Here is a 27,721-nt window from a genome sequence, read left to right as displayed (position 1 = left end):
TCAACACCTAAAACAGACTATCTGGTCGTTTATTGCTGTTTGTGGGATCTTGCTGTGCGTAAATTGGCTGTTGCGTTTCCTACATTACAACATTGAATACATTTCAAAAGTACTTCATTGGCTGTAGAGCGCCATATAAAGACAAGTTCTTTTATGTCCTGGACCGCTTGTGTTTAGAAGAGAGCACGGGATAAGAAACAGCTCCACGTGCCCATCTCATCCCACAGCACGCGCCGCACACCCGTGAATATTGGCGAGGTGTCTTCCGGTTACCTTTGGGGATCAAGGAGTATTTATGGAGAACTTCCCCTTGGAGAGATGAAATGGGCTCGAGCTGGTTATCGGGTCTGTGGAGGGGAGTGGGACTGAGTGGCTGTTTCTCATTCCCCATTTTGTGTTCTTGTGGAGAGTTAAATGGGAGGCTTTTTTCCAAGGTCACTCAGTCCTTGTTCAATAATCCAACACTCGCACAGGAACACCGACTCCTTGTTTGGTCATTTCTCTCTAGATTATCTACCAGTGACTTCATTGCAATGAGACAATGACCAGAAGTCTGGAGAGTAGGAGGTTTAGGGGTGATCTTATAGAAGTCTATAAAATAATGAGGGGCATAGATAAGGTAGATAGTCAAAATCTTTTCCCAAAGGTAGGGGAGTCTATAACGAGGGGGCATAGATTTAAGGTGAGAGGGGAGAGATACAAAAGGGTCCAGAGGGGGCAATTTTTTCACTCAAAGGGTGGTGAGTGTCTGGAACGAGCTGCCAGAGGCAGTAGTAGAGGCGGGTACAATTTTGTCTTTTAAAAAGCATTTGGACAGTTACATGGGTAAGATGGGTATAGAGGGATATGGGCCAAGTGCAGGCAATTGGGACTAGCTTAGTGGTATAAACTGGGCGACATGGACATGTTGGGCCGAAGGGCCTGTTTCCATGTTGTAAACTTCTATGATTCTATGAAGTTTTGGCCTTACTGCAGCTAGTTTTATGGAGGAATATTAAACCCATGGTTTTGACTTTGAAGACGTTATTTCAAATGTCTTTGCCCAGTAAACAACGATTTGTGGCTCTTTCTGGGCACCCTCTTCAGGTTTTGGTGACCGCTTCTGTTAGATTTAAAAATTAAGTACAATTCTCCCCTCCCTCCTCTCCCCCCCCCTCCCTCCGAGACTCAGCCCAGGGGTCAAAGGCAAACTCTCAATCACATCTCCAGAACTGTTGATCCATAGAATCATAGAAGTTACAACATGGAAACAGGCCCTTCGGCCCAACATGTCCATGTCGCCCAGTTTATACCACTAAGCTAGTCCCAATTTCCTGCACTTGGCCCATATCCCCTCTATACCCATCTTACCCATGTAACTGTCCAAATGCTTTTTAAAAGACAAAATTGTACCCGCCTCTACTACTGTCTCTGGCAGCTCGTTCCAGACACTCACCACCCTTTGAGTGAAAAAATTGCCCCTCTGGACCCTTTTGTATCTCTCCCCTCTCACCTTAAATCTGTGCCCCCTCGTTATAGACTCCCCTACCTTTGGGAAAAGATTTTGACTATCTAACCTTATCTATGCCCCTCATTATTTTATAGACTTCTATAAGATCACCCCTTAACCTCCTACTCTCCAGGGAAAAAAGTCCCAGTCTGTCTAACCTCTCCCTATAATTCAAACCATCAAGTCCCGGTAGCATCCTAGTAAATCTTTTCTGCACTCTTTCTAGTTTAATAATATCCTTTCTATAATAGGGTGACCAGAACTGTACACAGTATTCCAAGTGTGGCCTCACCAATGCCCTGTACAACTTCAACAAGACATCCCAACTCCTGCATTCAATGTTCTGACCAATGAAACCAAGCATGCCGAATGCCTTCTTCACCACCCTATCCACCTGTGACTCCACTTTCAAGGAGCTATGAACCTGTACTCCTAGATCTCTTTGTTCTATAACTCTCCCCAACGCCCTACCATTAACGGAGTAGGTCCTGGCCCGATTCGATCTACCAAAATGCATCACCTCACATTTATCTAAATTAAACTCCATCTGCCATTCATCGGCCCACTGGCCCAATTTATCAAGATCCCGTTGCAATCCTAGATAACCTTCTTCACTGTCCACAATGCCACCAATCTTGGTGTCATCTGCAAACTTACTAACCATGCCTCCTAAATTCTCATCCAAAGAACTTTCTAACCAGTGTTCGAGTAGGCCATTAAAAGAAGGAAAGAACTTCTGCCAGCTCTTTGATAGAGCAATCCCAAACTAATCCCACTGTCCCGCTCTCCATCGTCCTCTGCCTCAAGTTATCATCCAGTTTTCCCTTAAAAGATGCAACGGCCTCTGCCTCACCCACTCTCTGTGGTGACTCATTCCGTGCTTCAACAAACCACTGATAAATTTCCCGAACCTCACTCCTCACAATCTCCGTGATAATTTTAAATTGATGACCTTTCGTCACTTCATAATCTTAAATCTCCTCTTAGCCGTCTCTGCTCCACTGGAAATAGTCCCAGTATCTCAAGTCTCTCCTCATAACTACAATCTCTTGTCCCTGGCACCATCCTGGTGAATCTACGCTGTACGTTCTTTACGTAGAATTTTACAGGACAGAAACAGGCCGTTCGGCCCGACTGGTCTGTGCTGGCGTTTACCCTCCACACGAGCGTCCTCCCTCCCTATTTCTTTATGTTTTTAATGACCTTTCTATAATGAGGTGCCCAAAACAAACCCCTCAAACCTCAGCCTCGAATAAATTCTCATTCCCTCTTTGCTCTTGTACTCTGCCCCATTCATAAAACCCAAAACTCGATTGGCCCTTTCTGTGGCTTTATCTTGTTAAGGGAATTCTTCGATTGGGCAAATTTTATTGGTTTATTGATAAGTTGGAGTGTAGAATGAAATAAATGAGTAACGAACCAGGGTCCCCCCCGGCCCCGCCTCCACCCCTCCCCCCTCCCCCCTCCCCCCCCCCCGCCTTCACCCTCTCCCCCTCCCCGTTCCCCTCCAGTCCCCTCACCCCCCGTCCCACTTGTGTCCCCCCCGCCCGCCTACACCCTCTTCCCCTCCCTGTTTGCCCCCGTGCCCTTGCCCCCCCTGCCTGCCCGCCTCCACCCTCTCCCCCCACCCTCTTCTCCTCCCCCTCTCCCTCCCCCCTTCCACCCCACCTCCCCCTTACCACCCCCTCCCCCCTTCCACCCCCTCCCCCCTTCCACCCCCTCCCCCCACCTCCACTCCCCCCACTCCCCCCCCATTCTGTAGGGTTCTGGGCCCCATTGTCGAAAGGGCCTAAACCCGATGGAGAGGCGGTTGTGTGGATTCTCTGGGCTGTAACCAGGGATTGAGGGGCACCGGTTTATGAGACTTGAGAAGGAAGGACTTTTTTCAGTGGAGATCTTCAAGAGGTTCTGCAAAGGTAAATAATGATTGATTGTCTCCACTGGTGGGTCAGACAGTAATGATGGGGGCACAAATTTTAAAGGTCATTACAAAAAGACTTAAAAAGGGAGGTTAGTGAAATGTCTTTAAGCAGGGGGCGGTTGGAATGTGGAATTCTTGTTATTTATTGTTCTTGGAATGTGGGTGGTGCTGACAAGAAAGTATTTATTGCCCATAACAAGGTGCCCGGAGGGTGGTGATCGTCAAACACCGTAGTGTGGGACTGGAGTCACGTGTAGGCCCAGACCGGGTAAGGACGGCAGCTTTCCTTCCCTAAAGGACGTTAGTGACCCAGTGGGTTTTTATGACAATTCGACAGCTTCATGGTCACTTTTCTGGTGTTAGCTGAACAGAGCCATAAATTCCTTTGAAGGGATAGTTGCCTGTGTCACCTGTGGCTCAGTGAGCAGCACTCTCACCTCTGAGTCCAAAGGTCGTGGGTTCAAGTCCCACTCCAGAGACTTGAGTTCATAATCTAGGCCGACACTGCAGTGCAGTGCTGAGGGAGCGCCGCACTGTCGGAGGGTCGGTGCTGAGGGACCGCCGCACTGTCGGAGGGTCGGTGCTGAGGGAGCGCCGCACTGTCGGAGGGTCGGTGCTGAGGGAGCGCCGCACTGTCGGAGGGTCGGTGCTGAGGGAGCGCCGCACTGTCGGAGGGTCGGTGCTGAGGGAGCGCCGCGCTGTCGGAGGGTCGGTGCTGAGGGAGCGCCGCACTGTCGGAGGGTCGGTGCTGAGGGAGCGCCGCACTGTCGGAGGGTCGGTGCTGAGGAGCGCCGCACTGTCGGAGGGTCGGTGCTGAGGGAGCGCCGCGCTGTCGGAGGGTCGGTGCTGAGGGAGCGCCGCACTGTCGGAGGGTCAGTGCTGAGGGAGCGCCGCACTGTCGGGGGGTCGGTACTGAGGGAGCACCGCCACTGTCGGAGGGTCAGTGCTGAGGGAGCGCCGCACTGTCGGAAGTGCTGTCTTTCAGATGAGATATTAAACCGAGGCCCCGTCTGCCCTCTCAGGTGGACGTAAAATATCTCACGGCCACTATTGGAAGAAGAGCAGGTGAGTTCTTCCCAATGTCCTGGCCAATATTTATCCCTCAACCAGCAAAACAGATTATCTGGTCGTTATCTCGTTGCTGTTTGTGGGATCTTGCTGTGCATAAATTGGCTGCCCGTGAACTTTTATTCACGTGAGATTTTCCCTCTATTTTATGCAGTGTCTGAGATCCTTTCCATGAGCACCAGGACTTGGGCAGGAGTGTTACTGGGGGGAAGAGAGGCCCAAACCGGTCCCCCAAAATACTGCTGGTCAGTGAGGGATGTCAATGGTTGGCCTACATACGTTTAGAAGACCAGAGAGTTGTGGACTGATGGCAGATTCAGGGATTCAAAAACAAACTGGATTCTCACCATTGGCGGAATGGTACCAGGGATGAGGGACTTCAGTTATGTGGAGAGACTGAGAAGCTGGGATTGTTCTCCTTACAGCATAGAATCATAGAAGTTACAACATGGAAACAGGCCCTTCGGCCCAACATGTCCATGTCGCCCAGTTTATACCACTAAGCTAGTCCCAATTGCCTGCACTTGGCCCATATCCCTCGATACCCATCTTCCCCATGTAAATGTCCAAATGCTTTTAAAAGACAAAATTGTACCCGCCTCTACTACTGCCTCTGGCAGCTCGTTCCAGACACTCACCACCCTTTGAGTGAAAAAATTGCCCCTCTGGATCCTTTTGTATCTCTCCCCTCTCACCTTAAATCTGTGCCCCTCGTTATAGACTCCCCTACCTTTGGGAAAAGATTTTGACGATCGACCTTATCTATGCCCCTCATTATTTTATAGACTTCTCTAAGATCACCCCTTAACCTCCTACTCTCCAGGGAATAAAGTCCCAGTCTGTCTAACCTCTCCCTGTAAGTCAAACCATCAAGTCCCGGTAGCATCCTAGTAAATCTTTTCTGCACCTCTTTCTAGTTTAATAATATCCTTTCTATAATAGGGTGACCAGAACTGTACACAGTATTCCAAGTGTGGCCTCACCAATGCCCTGTACAACTTCAACAAGACATCCCAACTCCTGCATTCAATGTTCTGACCCAATGAAACCAAGCATGCTGAATGCCTTCTTCACCACCCTATCCACCTGTGACTCCACTTTCAAGGAGCTATGAATCTGTACTCCTAGATCTCTTTGTTCTATAACTCTCCCCAACGCCCTACCATTAACGGAGTAGGTCCTGGCCCGATTCGATCTACCAAAATGCCATCACCTCACATTTATCTAAATTAAACTCCATCTGCCATTCATCGGCCCACTGGCCCAATTTATCAAGATCCCGTTGCAATCCTAGATAACCTTCTTCACTGTCCACAATGCCACCAATCTTGGTGTCATCTGCAAACTTACTAACCATGCCTCCTAAATTCTCATCCAAATCATTAATATAAATAACAAATAACAGCGGACCCAGCACCGATCCCTGAGGCACACCGCTGGACACAGGCATCCAGTTTGAAAAACAACCCTCGACAACCACCCTCTGTCTTCTGTCGTCAAGCCAATTTTGTATCCAATTGGCTACCTCACCTTGGATCCCATGAGATTTAACCTTATGTAACAACCTACCATGCGGTACCTTGTCAAATGCTTTGCTGAAGTCCATGTAGACCACGTCTACTGCACAGCCCTCATCTATCTTCTTGGTTACCCCTTCAAAAAACTCAATCAAATTCGTGAGACATGATTTTCCTCTCACAAAACCATGCTGACTGTTCCTAATCAGTCCCTGCCTCTCCAAATGCCTGTAGATCCTGTCCCTCAGAATACCCTCTAACAACTTACCCACTACAGATGTCAGGCTCACCGGTCTGTAGTTCCCAGGCTTTTCCCTGCCGCCTTCTTAAACAAAGGCACAACATTTGCTACCCTCCAATCTTCAGGCACCTCACCTGTAGCGGTGGATGATTCAAATATCTCTGCTAGGGGACCCGCAATTTCCTCCCTAACCTCCCATAACGTCCTGGGATACATTTCATCAGGTCCCGGAGATTTATCTACCTTGATGCGCGTTAAGACTTCCAGCACCTCCCTCTCTGTAATATGTACACTCCTCAAGACATCACTATTTATTTCCCCAAGTTCCCTAACATCCATGCCTTTCTCAACCGTAAATACCGATGTGAAATATTCATTCAGGATCTCACCCATCTCTTGTGGTTCCGCACTTAGATGACCTTGTTGATCCTTAAGAGGCCCTACTCTCTCCCTAGTTACCCTTTTGCCCTTTATGTATTTGTAGAAGCTCTTTGGATTCACCTTTGCCTGATCTGCCAAAGCAATCTCATATCCCCTTTTTGCCCTCCTGATTTCTCTCTTAACTCTACTCCGGTTAAGGGGAGATTTGATAGAGGTGTTCAAAATCATGAGGGGCTTTGATAAGATTGACAGGGAGAAACTGTTTCCAGTGGCAGGAGGGTCGGTAACCAGAGGACACAAATTTTAAGGTAATTGGCAAAAGTACCAGAGGGGAGATGAGATTTTTTTTTACACAGCGAGTTGTGATGATCTGGAATGCGCTGCCTGAAAGGGCGGTGGAAGTAGATTCAATAATAACTTTGAACAGGGAATAGGATAAATACTTGAAAAGGAAAAATTTACAGGGTTATGGGGAAAGAGCAGGGGGAGTGGGACTAATGGGATAGCTCTTTCAAAGAGCCGGCACAGGCACGATGGGCCGAATGGCCACCTGTGCTGTATCATTCTATAATGATTTATATTTTGTGATGTAATTCAGGGACAACCCCCTAAATGTGGAAGTTACCTGAAGCTCGTCCTCCTGCTCGAACCATCCTTAAAGCCTCTCGAAATGGGTTTGTCAGTTTGGTGCTCGTCAAGGGTATTGAGGGATATGGAGCCAAGGAGGGTGGATGGAGTCAGGGATACAGAACAGCCGTGATCTCACTGAATGGCAGAACAGGCTCGAGGGGCTGAATGGCCTGCTCCTGTCCCTATGCTCCGACCTATTCCTTACTTGGAATCTTTCATTGAGCTCGGGGACTTGAAAGGATTCTCATAGTCACTTGTGAACTCAGAGATGCTTCCCCCCGTCCCGCCCTCCACCCCTCGCCCTCCCCCCCGTCCCGCCCTCCCCCCTCGCCCCCCCCCGTCCCGCCCTCCCCCCCCGTCCCGCCCTCCCCCCCTCGCCCCCCCCCCGCGCGCCCCCCCTCCCGCGCTGCCCCCTCCCGCGCGCCCCCCCTCCCGCGCCCCCCCTCCCGCGCGCCCCCCCTCCCGCGCTGCCCCCCCCTCCCGCGCGCCCCCCCCTCCTGCCCTGCGCGCCCCCCCTCCCGCGCTGCCCCCCCTCCCGCGCTGCCCCCCCCTCCCGCGCTGCCCCCCCTCCCCGCGCGCCCCCCCCCCCCCGCGCTCCCCCCCCCCACCCCGGTTGATGGGGTGAGGAGACCCCCGTTCACTGATCCACTCCTCTAACTGGTGCACTTTAGAGAACCTATGGCTCCTGTCCATTGCCCACCGGCTCCTCGGACTCTCCAGGCTGAGGGTTTGCAGGAGGAAGCAGGTGGCTGGAATCCGGCCATCTCCACGGTAACGCACATCATTCAGGCCGGTTGCCACGCCGACCACACTGGCTGGAGAGATGGGCTGTTCACTGCCCTAGATGGTAATGAGTTTCATGCTTTTTCCCCTCAGCTGGCTGTTGTAAAAGAGGAATTCTGTTATTAACAGGCTGCCAGACTCTTGTGTTTACAGCAATTTGGAGCCAGATCTCGGGTTTAATTTCCAGTTGCTGTCACTGTGACAGTTTCACGGTGTTTCTTCACCCATCGCCCTCAATCCAGCCCAGTTATACAGCAACACCTTCATTCTGGGGTTTGAAGTTCAGCGATGGTACAGTGTTAGTGGGAAAACAACTGAGAAATGGTCATATATTGGGGGGATTCTATGATAAATAGGTGTCAGTCGTGCCTCAGTGAGCAGCACTCTCGCCTCTGAGTCAGGAGGTCGTGGGTTCAAGTCCCACTCCAGAGACATCAATGACCTTCCCTCCATCATAAGGTCAGAAATGGGGATGTTCGCTGATGACTGCACAGTGTTCAGTTCCATTCGCAACCCCTCAGATAATGAAGCAGTCCGAGCCGCAGGCAGCAAGACCTGGACAACATCCAGGCTTGGGCTGATAAGTGGCAAGTAACATTCACGCCAGATAAGTGCCAGGCAGTGACCATCTCCAACAAGGGAGAGTCTAACCACCTCCCCTTGACATTCAACGGCATTACCATCACCGAATCCCCCACCATCAACATCCTGGGGGTCACCATTGACCAGAAACTTAACTGGACCAGCCATATAAATACTGTGGCTACAAGAGCAGATCAGAGGCTGGGTATTCTGTGGCGAGTGACTCACCACCTGACTCCCCAAAGCCTTTCCACCATCTACAAGGCACAAGTCAGGAGTGTGATGGAATACTCTCCACTTGCCTGGATGAGTGCAGCTCCAACAACACTCAAGAAGCTCGACACCATCCAGGACAAGCAGCCCGCTTGATTGGCACCCCATCCACCACCCTAAACATTCACTCCCTTCACCACCGGCGCACAGTGGCTGCAGTGTGCACCATCCACAGGATGCACTGCAGCAACTCGCCAAGGCTTCTTCGACAGCACCTCCCAAACCACGACCTCTATCACCTAGAAGGACAAGAGCAGCAGGCACCTGCACGTTCCCCTGCAAATCACACACCATCCTGACTTGGAAATATATCGCCGTTCCTTCATCGTCGCTGGGTCAAAATCCTGGAACTCCCCTTCCTAACAGCACTGTGGGAGAACCGTCACCACACGGACTGCAGCGGTTCAAGAAGGCGGCTCACCACCACCTTCTCCAGGGCAATTAGGGATGGGCAATAAATGCGGCCTCGCCAGCGACGCCCACATCCCGTGAACGAATAAAAAAAGATTGTTCTAAATGTCTAGTTCAGAGTCTCCCTGCTTGGAGTTCTGTGAATTAAAGGGATCTCACAGGCAGGTGGGGAGCATTCGATTGCCCCGTGTCACTCACTGAAGATTCGCACCAAGCGTCAGTTGGACACTGTTAAGGGCACTGTCCCTTTAAGAAACCAGCGATTCCCTGTGCAAATACAGGAGCGCTGCCAAGCCCTGAGTGATGGGTTGACGGAGCAGTGCTGATACTGGGGAACAGCTGGCTTGTGTCACACAGGATCACACTCAGCTACTCAAACACTGCCATGTAACCAAATACCTTTACATGCCTCCCACAGCCAGCCAGACTGACTCAGGACGACTGACCTCTCGCTGTTTACTGTTAAACCTCGTTATAGAGCAGTCCGGGTTATTAGGCGAGACTTCCAAACATGCCCGGGCCGACTCTCCTTTTGCCCTTGTCAGTTTCTCTCTCCCTCTCCTGAAGGTGTCGACTTTCACCGGCCAATAGTTCCACAGAAAACCCTCCAGTGTTCACCCCCAGCCATTCTCTACAGGTTCACCCAGGCAGTGGGAACATCAGCAACCTGACCACTGAGGAGAGACCGATCCAATCTTCACCCACCGGCCGTCCGTCCAAAGCTTTCAATCACTCGGGGTCACTCGATAATGATCACCAGGAGAAACCCTCCCCCGGGACAGTGACTCACAGGCAGTGCTCCCTCCGCTGATATCAGTTAACTCGGCACAGACCCGTGGGGGGGGCCCCTCCCCTCCCCTCCCCTCCCCTCCCCTCCCCTCCCCTACCCCAGACCCGGCTCTCCACCCCCCCCCCCCCAGACCCAGGCTCCCCCCCCCACCCAGACCAGGACTCCCTCCCCCGCCCCTCTCCCCCGCCCCTCCCCCCCCACCCCAGACCCGGGCCCCCTCCCCTCCCCACCCCTACCCCAGACCCGGGCTCCCCCCACCCACCCCCCCAGACCCGGGCTCCCTCCCCCTCCCCCACCCCAGACCCGGGCTCCCTCCCCCCTCCCCCACCCCCAGACCCGGCTCCCTCCCCCTCCCCACCCCAGACCCGGGCTCCCTCCCCCCTCCCCCACCCCAGACCCGGGCTCCCCCTACCCCAGACCCGGGCTCCCTCCCCCTCCCCCACCCCAGACCCGGGCTCCCTCCCCCTCCCCCACCCCAGACCCGGGCTCCCTCCCCCTCCCCCACCCCAGACCCGGGCTCCCTCCCCCTCCCCCACCCCAGACCCGGGCTCCCTCCCCCTCCCCCACCCCAGACCCGGGCTCCCTCCCCCTCCCCCACCCCAGACCCGGGCTCCCTCCCCCTCCCCCACCCCAGACCCGGCTCCCTCCCCCTCCCCCACCCCAGACCCGGCTCCCTCCCCCCACCCACCCCCCCAGACCCGGGCTCCCTCCCCCTCCCCCACCCCAGACCCTGGCTCTAAACCTCTGGTTTGAGGGAGTGTGTGGTGAGCAGTGGCAAGGTTGAGATTTGGAGGATGTGTTAAATAGGTGACAGAGCTCCAGGTGTGATCATCCAGTAATGTTAAAGCAGCATCTCAGTGTATGGTGAGGAGGGGGTGGGAGGAGGGACATTGGGGGAAGGGAGTGGGATTGAGTGAGGGGGAGTGGTATTGGGGGGAAGGGGAAGGGGAGTGGGATTGAGGAGGGCGAGTGGCGGTGAGGGGGAGTTGCATTGCGGAGGGGATTGAGGGTGGGGGGAGGGGGGATTGACGAAGGGGTGGGAGATTTTTTCTTTTATTCGTTCATGGGATGTGGGCGTCGCTGGCGAGGCAGCATTTATTGCCCATCCCTAATTGCCCTTGAGAAGGTGGTGGTGAGCCGCCTTCTTGAACCGCTGCAGTCCGTGTGGTGAAGGTTCTCCCACAGTGCTGTTAGAAGGGAGTTCCAGGATTTTGACCCGGCGACAATGAAGGAACGGCAATATATTTCCAAGTCGGGATGGTGTGTGACCCGGACTGGTCTATAACGAGGTTTAACAGTAAACAGCGAGAGGTCAGGTCGTCCTGAGTCAGTCTGGCTGGCTGTGGGAGGCATGTAAAGGTATTTGGTTACATGGCAGTGTTTGAGTAGCTGAGTGTGATCCTGTGTGACACAAGCCAGCTGTTCCCCAGTATCAGCACTGCTCCGTCAACCCATCAAGTGCAGGTGGTGTTGTTCCATGTGCCTGCTGCTCTTGTCCTTCTAGGTGGTAGAGGTCGCGGGTTTGGGAGGTGCTGTCGAAGAAGCCTTGGCGAGTTGCTGCAGTGCATCCTGTGGATGGTACACACTGCAGCCACTGTGCGCCGGTGGTGAAGGGAGTGAATGTTTAGGGTGGTGGATGGGGTGCCAATCAAGCGGGCTGCTTTGTCCTGGATGGTGTTGAGCTTCTTGAGTGTTGTTGGAGCTGCACTCATCCAGGCAAGTGGAGAGTATTCCATCACACTCCTGACTTGTGCCTTGTAGATGGTGGAAAGGCTTTGGGGAGTCAGGAGGTGAGTCACTCACCGCAGAATACCCAGCCTCTGACCTGCTCTTGTAGCCACAGTATTTATATGGCTGGTCCAGTTAAGCTTCTGGTCAATGGTGACCCCCAGGATGTTGATGGTGGGGGATTCTGCGATGGTAATGCCGTTGAATGTCAAGGGGAGGTGATTAGACTCTCTCTTGTTGGAGATGGTCATTGCCTGGCACTTGTCTGGCGCGAATGTTACTTGCCACATATCAGCCCAAACCTGGATGTTGTCCAGGTCTTGCTGCATGCGGGCTTGGACTGCTTCATTATCTGAGGGTTGCAAATGGAACTGAACACTTTGCAATCATCAGCGAACATCCCCATTTCTGACCTTATGATGGAGGAAAGGTCATTGATGAAGCAGCTGAAGATGGTTGGGCCTAGGACACTGCCCTGAGGAACTCCTGCAGCAATGTCCTGGGGCTGAGATGATTGGCCTCCAACAACCACTACCATCTTCCTTTGTGCTATGTATGACTGCGGGCACTGGAGAGTTTTCCCCCTGATTCCCATTGATTTCAATTTTACTAGGGCTCCTTGGTGCCCTTGCATTGAGGGGGGAGGGGGAGCATTGAGCTGCTTTCTCCTTCTCCCCTGGGAGATCTCACTGTGACCCCCAGCTCCCGTGTATAAGATGGCAGGTGGATGGCCTACTCTGTGTATCAGTCGGGACCACACAGGGGTCTGTGATTCCTGCCCCCCAGGGAGGTTCCTCTTTTGTTGACCCTTGTTGAGGCTCTGACAGAAATTGTCTCTAACATGGACTTGGCGATGTTACTGTGTGTTGTTTTAATCCCTCTGTTGTCTATAACTAGCGCTGTGTGCAATGTGTATTTGAATAAATCCTTTTCACCAGTACACACACTCCCTGCCCAGGATATCCGGCCAGGACTGACGCTGGGACTGTTCCATGATATGATTCACAATCCGACCTTTTTGCAAGTACCCCTGGGACCTGCACTTGGTTTAACTCTTTCCATCCAACTGCCCTTCCTTCCTTCCTTTCTTTCTTTTCAATACCCTGGCTTTGGACGACAGGAAAAATTAACTAGAATTCCCATTTGCAATTGTTATCCGGTGACTCCCGCTAAAACCGCACGGTGTGGATATCTGGTGAGGTTCAGGATTGTGATGTCCACTCCCATAGCTCAGTAGGTGACTGACACTCGCTGTCTCGGCTCCCACGTGTGAGGTGGCCACTTGGGGGAGGTGGGGAAAGTGTGTCCACTGCCCAATGGAACTGCACCCCTACCCCTGGCTTCAGAGGAGGGAGAAAGTGGAGGGGACAGTGATCTCGCACCGTGTGTGTATCTCCTCCCTCCCGGATGCCATCTCCCATCAGCTCTCTCCTTAATGTTGGTCAATATTCAGCACTCCTCCCGTTGCTGTGAAATGTTGCACCTGTTTAGTGAATGATGGGAACTCTCACGGTCGAGCAGCTGTCGGAGTGAACTTGGTTCTAGTGTCAGGTTTTAATTTGACTGAAAAGATTCTACTTTAACTGGTATCTAATTCTAGTTAGACTGGTGTCTGGTTCTAGTTTGACTAGTTCCAGTTGGACTGGTGTCTGGTTCTAGTTTGACTAGTTCCAGTTGGACTGGTGTCTGGTTCTAGTTTGACTAGTTATAGTTGGACTAGTGTCTGGTTCTAGTTTGACTAGTTCCAGTTGGACTGGTGTCTGATTCTAGTTTGACTAGTTATAGTTGGACTGGCGTCTGGTTCTAGTTTGACTAGTTCCAGTTGGACTGGTGTCTGGTTCTAGTTTGACTAGTTCCAGTTGGACTGGTGTCTGGTTCTAGTTTGACTAGTTATAGTTGGACTGGTGTCTGGTTCTAGTTTGACTAGTTCCAGTTGGACTGGTGTCTGGTTCTAGTTTGACTAGTTCCAGTTGGACTGGTGTCTGGTTCTAGTTTGACTAGTTATAGTTGGACTGGCGTCTGGTTCTAGTTTGACTAGTTCCAGTTGGACTGGTGTCTGGTTCTAGTTTGACTAGTTCCAGTTGGACTGGTGTCTGGTTCTAGTTTGACTAGTTCTGGTTGGACTGGTGTCTGGTTCTAGTTTGACTAGTTCCAGTTGGACTGGTGTCTGGTTCTAGTTTGACTAGTTCTGGTTGGACTGGTGTCTGGTTCTAGTTTGGTACCCGGTGTTTGAATTTCTGTCCAGCCCTGTCTGACAGTTTCCCCGAGTTGCAGACAGCTGTTTCTGACAGTTCAGTCCTGAAATGTAAACTTGGCTTTTCGCCTCAGACTCGCTGAGTATGAGCAGCATTCTCTGCTTCTCCTGTCGGTCTAACACTCCCACTCTACCTCAACTTTGTAACTTTGAAATTTTATAAAAGCATTCCAAGGAAGGTTAACATAAACAAAAGAAATATGTGTTTATCATCTTCTAAAACTTTTCACAATATGGCGTATACTGGCAAATGCAACTGTTAATCTAGGAGCAGGAGGAGGCCATTCAGCCCCTCGAGCCTGTTCCACCATTCAGTTAGATCATGGCTGGTCTGTGCCTTTGCTCCGTATCCCTCGATACCCTTACCCAACAAAAATCTATCGATCTCAGTCTCGAAAGCTCCAATTGTCCCCCAGTGTCCACAGCTTTTTTGGGGGGAGAGAGTTCCAGATTTCCACTCCCTTTTGTGTGAAGAAGTGCTTCCTGATTTCACTCCTGAACGGCCCGGCTCTAATTTAAAGATTGTGCCCCCTTGTTCTGGATTCCCCCCACCAGAGGAAACAGTTTCTCTGTATCTACCCAATCCCTTTATCATTTTAAACACGTTTCCAGCAGTGAGGTGAATGACTGACTGGTCAGTCTGGTTTATTTGGTGTTTGATGAGAGTGAGATATTGGCCAGGACTGAAGGAACATTGTTCTTGAAGTAGTGTGTGTGTGTTGACCTGATATTGCCTGTCCTACTGTATCGGCCAAAGTCACAAGCCCCTCCCTCACCGAGTCCATTTCAGAAATGAACCAGTTAATATTTAAAGCCCATCGTGTGCTCGGATATTTGGTGCTGTGTTAGTTGCTTCACAGCTTTGTTGTGGAGAGATTGGAATTATCGTTGTTTAGTTGTCATTGAGTGCCACAAGGTCGGGCTTTACCCGAGTGTGCTGTAGATCTTTTTTCTTGATTTGAAAACCCGCGTTCATTGCCCAACCTTAGTTTACAACATCAGAAGGCATTGAGTCAATCGCGTAGTGGGGGGCAGGGGTCGTGTTAGACAGGTGCAGGGGTCCTGAGGGGGATGGGCAGGGGGCAAGGGTCATGGGGGGGAGTTGGGGGATGGCGGGGACTAGAGTCAGGTGCGAGCCAGACCGGGTAAGGACACAGGTTCCATTCCCTTCAGTGAACCAGTTGGGTTTTTAACGAAAGTTCAGCAGCTTTTCATGTTCTTTAGCTTTCAGATTTATTGAGTTCAATTTCCCAACTCGCCATAGTGGGATTTGAACTTTGATCTCTGGGTTCCTAATCCAGTAACACAGCCATTAATGGCCACACCACCCCGCAGGGATTGTCCACATAATGCTGGTAATTCCAAGCAGTGAACAAACTAATTGTCTTAAATTTGCAGAAATATTGGGAGTGAGGCAATAATCTGAACTCTGGCCTTGCTGCTGAAATGGGCCCAATGATGGGGAGTCCTGGGCCCCTGCGTGCGGTGTTGTCTCGTCTGGTTGTGTTGCTTGAAGGATCATTGCCGAATGGCCATCATTTCATAGAATCATAGAAACATTACAGCACGGAAGGAGGCCATTCAGCCCATCAAGTGCGTGCCAGCTCTATGCAAGAGCAATCCAGCTAGTCCCACTCCCCCGCCCTATCCCTGTAGCCCTGCACATTTTTTCCTTTCAAGTCCTTATCCAGTTCCCTTTTGAAGGCCATGATTGAATCTGCCTCCACCACCCCCTCAGGCAGTGCAGTCCAGATCCTAACCACTCGCTGTGTAAAAAAGTTTTTCCTCATGTCACGTTTGGTTCTTTTGCCAATCACCTTAAATCTATGTCCTCTGGTCCTTGACCCTTCCGCCAATGGGAACAGTTTCTCTCTATCTACTCTGTCTAGACCCTTCATGATTTTGAATATCTCTATCAAATCTCCTCACAACCTTCTCTGTTCCAAGGAGAACAATCCCAGCTTGTCCAGTCTATCCATGTAACTAAAGTCCTTCATCATTGTCCTGGAATCATTCTAGAAAATCTCCTCTGCTCTGCACCCTCTCTAAAGCCTTCACATCTTTCCGAAAGTGCGGTGCCCAGAACTGGACACGATACTCCAGTTGCGGCCGCACCAGTGTTTTATAAAAGGTTCATCATGACTTCCTTGCTTTTGTACTCTATGCCTCTATTTATAAAGCCCAGGACCCCATGTGCTTTTTTAACCGCTTTCTCAACCTGTCCTGCCAGCTTCAATGATTTGTGTACATATACCCCCAGATCTCTCTGTTCCTGTACCACTTTTTAGAATTGTGCCCTCTAGTTTATATTGCCTCTCCTCATTTTTCCTACCGAAAAGTATCACTTCGCATTTTTCTGCGTTAAATTTCATCTGCCACGTGTCCGCCCATTCCACCAGCCTGTCTATATCCTCTTGAAGTCTATTACTATCCTCCTCACTGTTCACTACACTTCCAAGTTTTGTGTCATCTGCAAGTTTTGAAATTTTACCCTGTACACCCAAGTCCAAGTCATTAATATATATCAAAAAAAGCAGTGGTCCCAGCACCGACCCCTGGGGAAACACCACTGTACACCTCCCTCCAGTCCGAAAAACAACCGTTCACCACTACTCTCTGTTTCCTGTCAATTAGCCAATCTGTATCCACATTGCCATTGCCCCCTTTATTCCATGGGCCACAATATTAATAGCAAGCCGACCATGTGGCACTTTATCAAACGCTTTTTGAAAGTCCATCTACACCACATGAACTGCATTGCCCTCATCGACTCTCTCTGTTACCTCATCAAAAAACTCTATCAGGTTGGTTAAACACGATTCGCCTTTAAGGAATCCACCAAGTGACTCGGTTTCACCAGTTATTAGAGATAAAACCCTGCCTTGTCACTGTGGTCCTGTACATTTGAGAGAGGGAATGGACACGCACTCCTTCTCTCCTTGCTGCACTCGGTGTCCAGCCTGAGACCTGTCGAGGGGGGAGGATTCAATTATGACCTTTCGAGAGAAAATCAGAGAGTTAATGCCGGGGTGATCCTGGTCACCTGACGGCAGACTACAGAAAGTATTAGCAGAGCCGGGGGGATGGGCTGGGAGCCTGGCCTGGTGGAGTGGGGGGGGGTACCGGGAGCCTGGCCCGGTGGAGGTGGGGGGGGGGGACGGGCCAGGAGCCTGGCCCGGTGGAGGGGGGGGGCCGGGAGCCTGGCCCAGTGGAGGGGGGGGTGCCGGGAGCCTGGCCCGGCGGAGGGGGGGGGGGGGCGCCGGGAGCCTGGCCCGGCGGAGGTGGGGGGGCCGGGAGCCTGGCCTGGTGGAGGGGGGGGCCGGGAGCCTGGCCCAGTGGAGGGGGGGGGCCGGGAGCCTGGCCCGGCGGAGGGGGGGGGGGCCGGGAGCCTGGCCTGGTGGAGTGGGGGGGTACCGGGAGCCTGGCCCGGTGGAGGTGGGGGGGGGGACGGGCCAGGAGCCTGGCCCGGTGGAGGGGGGGGGCCGGGAGCCTGGCCTGGTGGAGGGGGGGGGCCGGGAGCCTGGCCCAGTGGAGGGGGGGTGCCGGGAGCCTGGCCCGGCGGAGGGGGGGGGGGCCGGGAGCCTGGCCTGGTGGAGTGGGGGGGTACCGGGAGCCTGGCCCGGTGGAGGTGGGGGGGGGGGACGGGCCAGGAGCCTGGCCCGGTGGAGGGGGGGGGCCGGGAGCCTGGCCCAGTGGAGGGGGGGGGGGGTGGGGTGCCGGGAGCCTGGCCCGGCGGAGGGGGGGGCGGGCCGGGAGCCTGCCTTCGGGTCCAAGCCTAGAGCCAGTCAGCTGGGGAATAAAACTAAATGTTCGAGAAAAAGACCCCCAATATCGGAGAATGGGAAAGTGCAGGCCGAGCTTGAGGTGAATATTTTTTGAAATTACTGGAGGAAACTGAAACCACACGGATATTTTGTCAGCTGCTGAGAGGCAACACAGTGAAACATTCCAAATTAAAGCCAGATTCAGCTGCACGGATTGTGAAGGTTTCGGGCTCAGGGAAGGAGCAATTCTGGAATCTGTGACGAGCAGCTGCTCAATTCATTTATTCCACCGAGTGCAACACTTGTGTAAAAATAGAACGGACTTGAGAGAACGTTCAGCGAGGAGTCGGAGCGAGTAATCCCGACCCTCCCAAAACTCTCCCTGCACTTCACGTACAATGAATTACTTTCACACAGCAGCATCGTGCCCACAGCAAAGTGACGGATTATCTGTGCTGTTTTGGTGGTGTTGAGGGAGGAATGTTGTCCTAGACACGGGAGAGAACCCCCTGCTCTTTAAAGTAGTGCAAGGGGATCTTTAACATCCACAGAACAGACAGTCGGGGCTTCAGTTTAACGTCTCATCCTGAAGGATGGTGCCTCCTGACCAGGCAGGTCTCCCTCAGTACTGACCCTCCGACAGTGCGGCGCTCCCTCAGTACTGACCCTCCGACAGTGCGGCGCTCCCTCAGTACTGACCCTCCGACAGTACTGCCCCTCCGACAGTGCAGCGCTCCCTCAGTACTGCCCCCTCCGACAGTACTGACCCTCCGACAGTGCGGCGCTCCCTCAGTACTGACCCTCCGACAGTGCGGCGCTCCCTCAGTACTGACCCTCCGACAGTGCAGCGCTCCCTCAGTACTGACCCTCCGACAGTGCAGCGCTCCCTCAGTGCTGCCCCTCCGACAGTGCAGCGCTCCCTCAGTGCTGCCCCTCCGACATTGCGGCGCTCCCTCAGTACTGACCCTCCGACATTGCGGCGCTCCCTCAGTGCTGGGCTGGGAGTGTCAGCTGACATTTTGGGCTCAGGCCCTTGAGTGAGACTTGAAACTACGACCTTTTGTTCTTGAGATAAGAATTGCAAACAACTGAGCCAAGCTGACTTAGTTACCAAGGGAACGTAATCAGAGTGATACCCTCATGCGCAGGTAATGAGACTTTTGACGTGCTATTTCCTCTGTGATACGGTTAGTGTGAGTTTACTGGAATAATCCAGAGAACGAGATTTCAAACGAAACTCTGGGCATTTGAGAAATTGAATTCAGTTTGAATAAAAATCTGGTCTCAGTAAAAGTGACCACGAAACTGTCGGATTGTCGTAAAAACCCAACTGGTTCACTAATGTCCTTTAGGGAAGGATACCTGCCGTCCTTACCCGGTCTGGGCCTATATGTGACTCCAGTCTCCACACCAGTGAGGTTGATTCTGAAGTGGCCTTGCAAACCACTCAATTGTATCAAACCTGCTAGAAAAAATTACCGACTGCAGCTGTTCAAGAATGCCCTCCACCAACTTCTCAGGGCAACAAGGGATGGGCAGTAAATGCCAACCTTGCCAGTGACGCCCACATCCTGAGAATTAATTAAACAAAATATCAGCAGAGTGCAACGGCAGCAGGAAAGAGAACAAATAGAATCCTGGGCTGTTTAATGGGAGGGTGGACAGCCCAATCTCAGAGAGTGAGGGGGACCCAGGGGCCGGGGGAGAGTGAGGGGGACCCGGGGGCGGGGGGAGAGTGAGGGGGACCCGGAGGCCGGGGGAGAGTGAGGGGGACCCGGAGGCCGGGGGAGAGTGAGGGGGACCCGGGGGCGGGGGGAGAGTGAGGGGGACCCGGAGGCCGGGGGAGAGTGAAGGGGACCCGGGGGCGGGGGGGAGAGTGAGGGGGACCCGGGGGCGGGGGGGAGAGTGAGGAGGACCCGGGGGCGGGCAGGGGGCGGTGGGGGAGAGTGAGGGGGACCCGGGGGAGGGGGGAGTGAGGGGGGACCCGGGGGCGGGGGGAGAGTCAGGGGGACCCGGGGGCGGGGGGAGAGTGAGAAGGACCCGGGGGCGGGGGGAGAGTGAGAAGGACCCGGGGGCGGGCGGTGGGGGAGAGTGAGAGGGGACCCGGGGGAGGGGGGAGTGAGGGGGGACCCGGGGGTGGGGGGAGAGTGAGGGGGGACCCGGGGGTGGGGGGAGAGTGAGGGGGGACCCGGGGGCGGGGGGAGAGTGAGGGGGACCCGGGGGCGGGGGGAGAGTCAGGGGGACCCGGGGGCGGGGGGAGAGTGAGAAGGACCCGGGGGGCGGGCGGTGGGGGAGAGTGAGGGGGACCCGGGGGAGGGGGGAGGGGGGAGTGAGGGGGGACCCCGGGGGCGGGGGGAGAGTCAGGGGGACCCGGGGGCGGGGGGGAATGAAGGAGACAACAGTGCAAGTTGTCGCTTGGTAACACTGGTGGCACCGAGGTGATGGGTGACTCGTGACTCCGCTGACAACCTGTCTGAAATATTCTGCTCCCCGAGATGCCTCTTGACATTTGGTGTAGTTGCCAACTTCCATGGTGCCTGACTGCTGATTGGTTCATTATTTGCCAACTTCATATCGAATAAAATAAAGAAATTGAGGATGACGAAGATGAAACTTTTTCAAATGTTTCTTCCGAAACCAACCTCCCGACTACACTCCAGTCAAAACTCCCCTCGCAAACACCCACTTCACATGCAATTCAAAGATAGTCCCTGCCCAATGGCGGCTGTGTGTCGCAGGAGGGAGTGTTCTGGAATGTGGGGCCGACCACAGGGTGAATTTGCGGAGTTGAGAGAATCAGGTCAGTGGGAAGGGTAGTGATTTGAGATCTGTATCCTGCCACACTATTGGCTACGGTCATGTAGTGGATTCTGGGCACCGCACCTCAGGAGGGATATATTGGCCTTGGAGGGGGTGCAGCACAGATTCACCCGGCATGATACCAGGGCTTGAAGGGTTAAATTATGAGGCCCGGTTGCATAGACTGGGCTTGTATTCCCTTGAGACGCTGCAGTTTCTGTCCCATGAAGACAATCCACGAAAGGCCCATCGTCGACACTCCCAAGGTCCAGCTTGCCTCAGTCGGTCCCGCTCTTTGTCTCTGAGTTAGGAGGCCGTGAGTTTAAGTCCCACCCCAGTGCTGAGGGAGTGCAGCATTGTCAGAGGTGCCGTCTTTCAAACCGAAGTCCCTTCTGCCTGTTCTAGGAGTAGTAGCCACTTCTCCCCGGTTTTGGCCAAGGTTCCTTCCACAACCGTCACCACGAAAACCAAACAGTCTCTGCTCGTTCACCCTCAGTGCTGTTTGTGGGATCTTGCTGTGCACAATTGCAATCATTGCACTTCAGAATGATTCATTATGCAAAGTGCCTTGAGAAGTGTTTGGAAAGGCATTGTATAAAGAAAAGAAAGACATACATTTCTGTCGCACTTTTCATGACCTTAGGATGTGCCAAAGCACTTTAACAGCCAATGAAGTACTTTTGAAGTTGTGGTGTAGGAAACACGGCTGCCAATTTGCGCACAGCAAGATCCCACAAACAGAAATGTGATAAATGACCAGATCATCTGTTTGTGATGTTGGTTGAGGGATAAATATTGGCCAGGAATCCGGGGAGAACTCCCCTGCTCTTCTTCCAATAGTGGCCATGGGACCTTTTATGTCCATCTGAGAGGGCAGACGGGGCCTCTGTTTAACGTCTCACCCCAATGTATAAATGCAAGTCTTCTGTCTTTCTTTGAAGGACAGTAAAGAAGGGCCTACACTGCATCTCAAGCCTTGGTGTTGCACAGGTACATGTCCACGGCAGGTACACTGATTCTGAAGCTATCCTGTTTGTATTAACTCACACACCAGCCAAAGGCGAGAACCACAACACAAACTATTGTTTGTTCAGGAATTAATGGGAAATTTCAACATCAGAACTCCCGAAAAAATCCAAGTAGTGACAGAGTTATTGTAAGGTTGACATTCTGTCTTTTTTAAAACAAAATTCCTGGAATAAATTGTAAATTTTAGTTAAAGGGACTCCCACAAGGTGGGGAGAGAAATTAAACAGAAACTGCTCTCCCACCAGTTTAATTGTTTTAAAAGCCCTTCATTTCCTCTCCGACCTGTGAGAACAGTTGAGTTTTGGCTGCTTACTGGTTTCTCTCTTTCCCTCTCTGTCTGTCTGTGCCTCTCCCTGTGTCTCTGTCTCTCTGTCTCTCTGTCTCTCTCTCTCTCTCTCTCTCTCCCTCTCCCTCTGACTCTGTCTCTCTCTCTTGCTCTCTCTCTCTCCCTCTGTCTCCCTCTCTCCCTCTGTCTCTCTGTCTGTCTGTGTCTCTCCCTCTGTCTCTGTCTGTATCTCTCTGTCTCTCTTTGTCTGTCTGTCTGTCTCTCCCTCTCCCTCTGTCTCCCTCTCCCTCTGTCTCTCTCTCTCGCTCTCTCTCTCTGTCTGTCTTTTGCTTTCTTTCTCTCTCTCCCTCTCCCCTGAAGGTTCTGGCCTGTGCTGGAAACGGTTGCCAGGGTGATTGTGACCTTTCTCTGTCACCTCATCCAAATGATACGATTGTACTTTGTGCATTTGCAAAGCAAAGTATTTTTTTTTCTCCAAACAGTTTTTCCTCAAAAACAAGTCACCCTTTTAATCTAAACCAAAAAAAACTCTGAACAAACCTTTCCTTTTTTGCTTTGTTTTTTTAAAATATTCCCCTCCGGGTTTCTCCACCTCTGGAGGTTCAGTTCCCAGGTCCTGGCTGCCCTCAGGCGCCTGACCCGTGTGGGCCACACAGTGAGTAACGGCAGGATTATTTGACTGCAGAAGGCATCACACCACCACCTGATCCTGGTCTCAGCCGACATCCGCATGTGTACTTTATACATCGAGATGGAAACAGGCCATTCGGCCCATCCAGGCCATTCGGCCCATCCAGTCCGTGTCAGAGTTTGTCCTCCATTTGAAAATAATCCTAATCACATTTACCCCCTGTTCCCATATCCCTCCAACCCCTTTTCCTTCATCCACCTCTCCAATCTAATCCCGAATGTTGACACAATTTTTGTCTCAACCACTAACCCTGGAAGTGAATCCCACGGCCTCACAGCTCTCTGTGTGAAGGAGTTTCTCCCCCCCCCCCCCCCCTCTATTCTAAATCTCTTACATTTAATCTTGTATCAATGGCCCCTCCTTCTAGACCCTCAATTACTGGAGAAGTCTGCTTCTGTCTACCCTGTCGCATCCTTTCATAAATGTAAACACTTCTATCATATCGCCCAGTAATTACAGCAAGGGTCAGTGGTTGGAGATCAGGAGACTATCTTTGGACACTCCAGTTACACCTTTGATGGTGGATAGAGAGGGGGCGGGAGGGAGGGGAGTTATTTTAGTGATTGTGACGTTCCCCACAGTCGGACAAGGATCTGGCTTCAATCCCTGGTATGTGCTAAAAACACCGGATCTCAATCAGGATAACTGGAGCAGCGCATCGATTTGCTGCAGGAAAGGGGAAACGGATTAGCCCCCCTCTCTTCCCCCATCTCCCTCCCCCTCTCCCCATCTCCTTCCCCTCCCCCTCTCCCCATCTCCTTCCCCCCTCTCACCATCTCCTTCCTCTTCCCCTCCCCCTCTCCCCATCTCTCTCCCCCCCCCCTCTCCCCATCTCCTTCCCCCTCTCTCCCCCAGCTCCTTCCCCTCCCCCTCTCTTCCCCATCTCCTTCCCCTCCCCCATCTCCTTCCCCTCCCCCATCTCCTTCTCCTCCCCCTCTTCCCATTTCCTTCTCCCTCCCCCTCCCATTCTGAGGGTTGTTGGAGTACGGAATGGTTTGCCACAGGGAGTGGTTGAGGCGGAGACCATTGCAGCATTTAAGGGAAAATGTGTTAAATATTTGAAGACACAGGGCTACGAGGAGAGCGCGGGGCAGAGGAATTAGCTTTGGATTGCTCTAGCTAAGAGATGGCACGGACACAATGGGCAGAATGGCCTTCTGCGCTGCTATGGATCAAAGCTGGGACCTTCATTTGTGTAACCGTCGCTGGCAAGGCCGGCATTTATTGCCCATCCCTAGTTGCCCCCTTGAGAAGGTGGTGGTGAGCCGCCTTCTCGATCCACTGCAGTCCGTGTGGTGAAGGTTCTCCCACAGTGCTGTAACAGTTTCATACAACTGAGGGGTTTGCTGGGCCACTTCAGAGGGTAGTTAAGTGTCAACCACGTTGGTGTGGGGACTGAGTCACATATAGGCCCAGACCGGGTAAGGACGGCAGGTTTCCTTCCCTAAAGGGCATTAGTGAACCAGTTGGGTTTTTAATGACAATCCGACAGTTTCATTGGTCACTTTTGCTGATCCCAGCTTTTTATTTCCAGATTTTTTAAAAACCGAATTCAAAATTTTCAAACCGACCTGCTGGGATTTGACCCCACGATCCCCTGGATTATTGATCCAGTAACAATAACCACTCACACTAACCGTGCCCCTTATGTATTTAAAACAACATGTTCATGATGCCATGAAACATAGCGACAGGAGCAGATTCCTCATAAGGTAAATCCTGCTTTGACTATCCAGATACTCACGATCTCCTGGCCTTGCACGAAGGGGTAATTGGTGACCCCCTCATTCTCTTAGGCAAGGAATCTGTTCTGAACACTTGAGAAGTGGGGGGATTTATTTTAGTCCCTGGGCCCAGCCAGGCAGAGCTAACGACAGCAAAACAACATGGCGGAGATCGATCTGGAGACGACAGCTTGATCTCGCTGCTAAACATCCACTAACTGGTGTTAAAACACAGGGCTGCTGGTTTACGGTGACTGAACTCGTCAATAAAAATATAAGATAAGAACATAAGAAATAGGAGCAGGAGTCAGCCATTCGGCCCCTCGATCATGGCTGATCTTCGACCTCAACTCCACTTTCCCGCCCAATCCCCATATCCCTGATTCCCCGAGAGTCCAAAAATCTATCGATCTCAGCCTGGAATATACTCAATGACTGAGCATCCACAGCCCTCTGGGGTAGAGAATTCCAAAGATTCACAGCCCTCTGAGTGAAGAAATTCCTCCTCATCTCAGTCTTGAATGGCTGACCCCTTACCTGAGAATATGTCCCCTAGTTCTAGACTATACAGCCAGGGGAAACAGCCTCTCAGCATCTACCCTGTCAAGCCCTCTCATAATCTTATATGTTTCAATGAAATCACCTCTCATTCTTCTAAACTGCGGAGAGTAAAGGCCCATTCTACTCAACCTCTCTTCATAGGACAACCCTCTCATCCCAGGGATCAATCTAGTGAACCTTTGTTGCACCACCTCTAAGTATTTCCTTCTTTAGATAGGGAGACCAAAACTGTACACAGTACTCTAGTTGTGGTCTCACCAAAGCCCTGTACAATTGTAGTAAGACTTCCTTACTCTTGTACTCCAACCCCCATGCAATAAAGGCCAACATGCCATTTGCCTTCCTAATTGCTTGCTGTACCTGCACACTAACTTTTTGAGTTTCTTGTACGAGGACACCCAAATCTCTCTGGACACCAATATTTAATAGTTTCTCACCATTTAAAAAATATTCTGTTTTTCTATTCTTCCTACCAAAGTGAATAACCTCACATTTCCCCACATTATATTCCATCTGCCACCTTCTTGCCCACTCACTTAACCTGTCTATATCCCTTTGCAGACTCTTTGTGTCCTCCTCACAGCTTGCTTTCCCACCGAGCTTTGTATCGTCAGCAAACTTGGATACTTTACACTCAGTCCCTTCATCTAAGTCATTAATATAGATTGTAAATAGCTGAGGCCCAAGCACTGATCCCTGCGGCACCCCACTAGTTACAGCCTGTCAACCTGAGAATGACCTTGTTTATTCCTACTCTCTGTTTTCTGTCCATTAACCAATCCTCTATCCATGCTAATATGTTACTCCCCAACTCCATGAGCCCTTATCTTGTGTAACAGCCTTTTATGTGGCATCTTATCGAATGCCTTTTGAAAATCCAAATATACTGCATCCACTGGTTCCCCTTTGTCTACTGCTAGATACATCCTCAAAAACCTCTAATAGATTTGTCAATCCCAAACTAATCCCACTGCCCCGCTCTCTCCCCATAGCCCTGAATCAATCCCAAACTAATCCCACTGCCCCGCTCTCTCCCCATAGCCCTGTATCAATCCCCAAACTAATCCCACTGCCCCGCTCTCTCCTCATTCTTTTGCTCCCTGTATTTGTGCTGTCTGGTTTGTAATGACACACTTGCCAACTGTGTGAGGATGTTCACTTGAAACCAGCAGCTTTATACAGAGTAGAGAAAACAGTGAGTAACTTGTTTTACTAAAGAGCCCTCAGAAAAATTCCGTTTTATAAACTCTTCATATTTTCAAACATAAACAAATTGTCAGCTTAGAGATGTAATACCTTCGTGTTTTTTGGTCGTACTGTTGTGAACTAAAGGGGAACTGTCTTCACAAAAAGTATGTTTGATGCAGTGAATCATAGAATCACAGAAAGGTTACAACACGGAAAGAGGCCATTCGTCCCATCGAGTCCGTGCCAGCTCTATGCAAGAGCAATCCAGCTCGTTCCACTCCCCCGCCCTATCCCCGTAGCCCTGCAAATTTTTTCCTTTCAAGTATTTATCCAGTTCCCTTTTGAAGGCCATGATTGAATCTGCCTCCGCCACCCCCTCGGGCAGTCCATTCCAGATCCTAACCACTCGCTGTGTAAAAAAGCTTTTCCTCATTCACCTTTGGTTCTTGACCCTTCACCTTTGGTTCTTGACCCTTCCGCCAATGGATCAGTTTCTCTCTATCTACTCGGTCCATACCATTCATGATTTTGAAAGTGGGTTAGACACTGCCCTTTAACCCCTGGGACCTGGCACAAATCAGCCCAGAATGCTGAATTACAAGTTTCCTCTGTCTGTTGATTGTAAGAGGCCAGTCAGTCTAATGTCATTGGTGGGAAAACTACTAGAGACCATTGTCGAGGACAAAATGAATTCTCACTTGGAGATGCATGGCTGGAGAGTCTAGAACGAGGGGGCATAGTCTCAGGATAAGGGGTCGGCCATTTAAGACTGAGATGAGGAGGAATTTCTTCACTCAGAGGGTTGTGAATCTTTGGAATTCTCTACCCCAGATGGCTGAGGATGTTCATTCATTGAGTATATTCAAGGCTGAGATCGATAGATTTTTGGACTCTAAGGGAATCAAGGGATATGGGGATCGGGCAGGAAAGTGGAGTTGAGGTCGAAGATCAGCCATGATCTTATTGAATGGTGGAGCAGGCTCGAGGGGCCGTATGGCCTACTCCTGCTCCTATTTCTTATGTTCTCATGTTCTTATAAGGGACAGCGAGCACATATTTGTTAAAGGTAAACCATGCCTGACTAACGTGCTTGAGATCTTTGATGAAGTAACGCAAAGGGTTGATGAAGGTAGTGCAGTAGATGTATATATGGACTTTCAAACGGCATTTGATAAAGTACCACATCGCGTTACATCGAATTTACAGCATAGAAACAGGCCATTTGGCCCAACTGGTCTATGCCAGTGTTTATGCTCCTCACTCCCCTCCCCTCTTCATCTCACCCTATCAGCATATCCTTCTATTCCTTTCTCCCTCATGTGTTTATCCAGATTCCCCTTAAATGCATCGATACTATTCACCTCAACTACTCCTTGTGGTAGCGAGTTCCACATTCTCACCACTCTCTGGGTAAAGAAGTTTCTCCTGAATTCCCTATTGGATTTATTAGTGACTATCTTATATTTATGACCCCTAGTTCTGGTCTCCCCCACAAGTGGAAACGTCTTCTCTACGTCTACCCTATCAAACCCTTTCATAATCTTAAAGACCTCTATTGGGTCATCCCTCATTCTAGAGAAAAGAGCCCCAGCCTGTTCAGTCTTTCCTGAT

The 27,721-nt window shown here is 51.6% G+C and overlaps 1 protein-coding gene across 1 annotated transcript in view; it reads left to right on the top strand.

Moving 5' to 3' along the window:
* snta1 (syntrophin, alpha 1) overlaps positions 1–27,721 on the top strand; it is a 45,235-nt gene that overhangs the window by 4,317 nt on the left and 13,197 nt on the right.

The sequence above is a fragment of the Heptranchias perlo genome, chromosome 19 (assembly GCF_035084215.1).
Source record: "Heptranchias perlo isolate sHepPer1 chromosome 19, sHepPer1.hap1, whole genome shotgun sequence".
NCBI classification, from domain to species: Eukaryota; Metazoa; Chordata; class Chondrichthyes; order Hexanchiformes; family Hexanchidae; genus Heptranchias; species Heptranchias perlo.
Note: the sequence above shows the minus strand (reverse complement) of the source record. Positions and strands in the feature narration are given on the sequence as shown.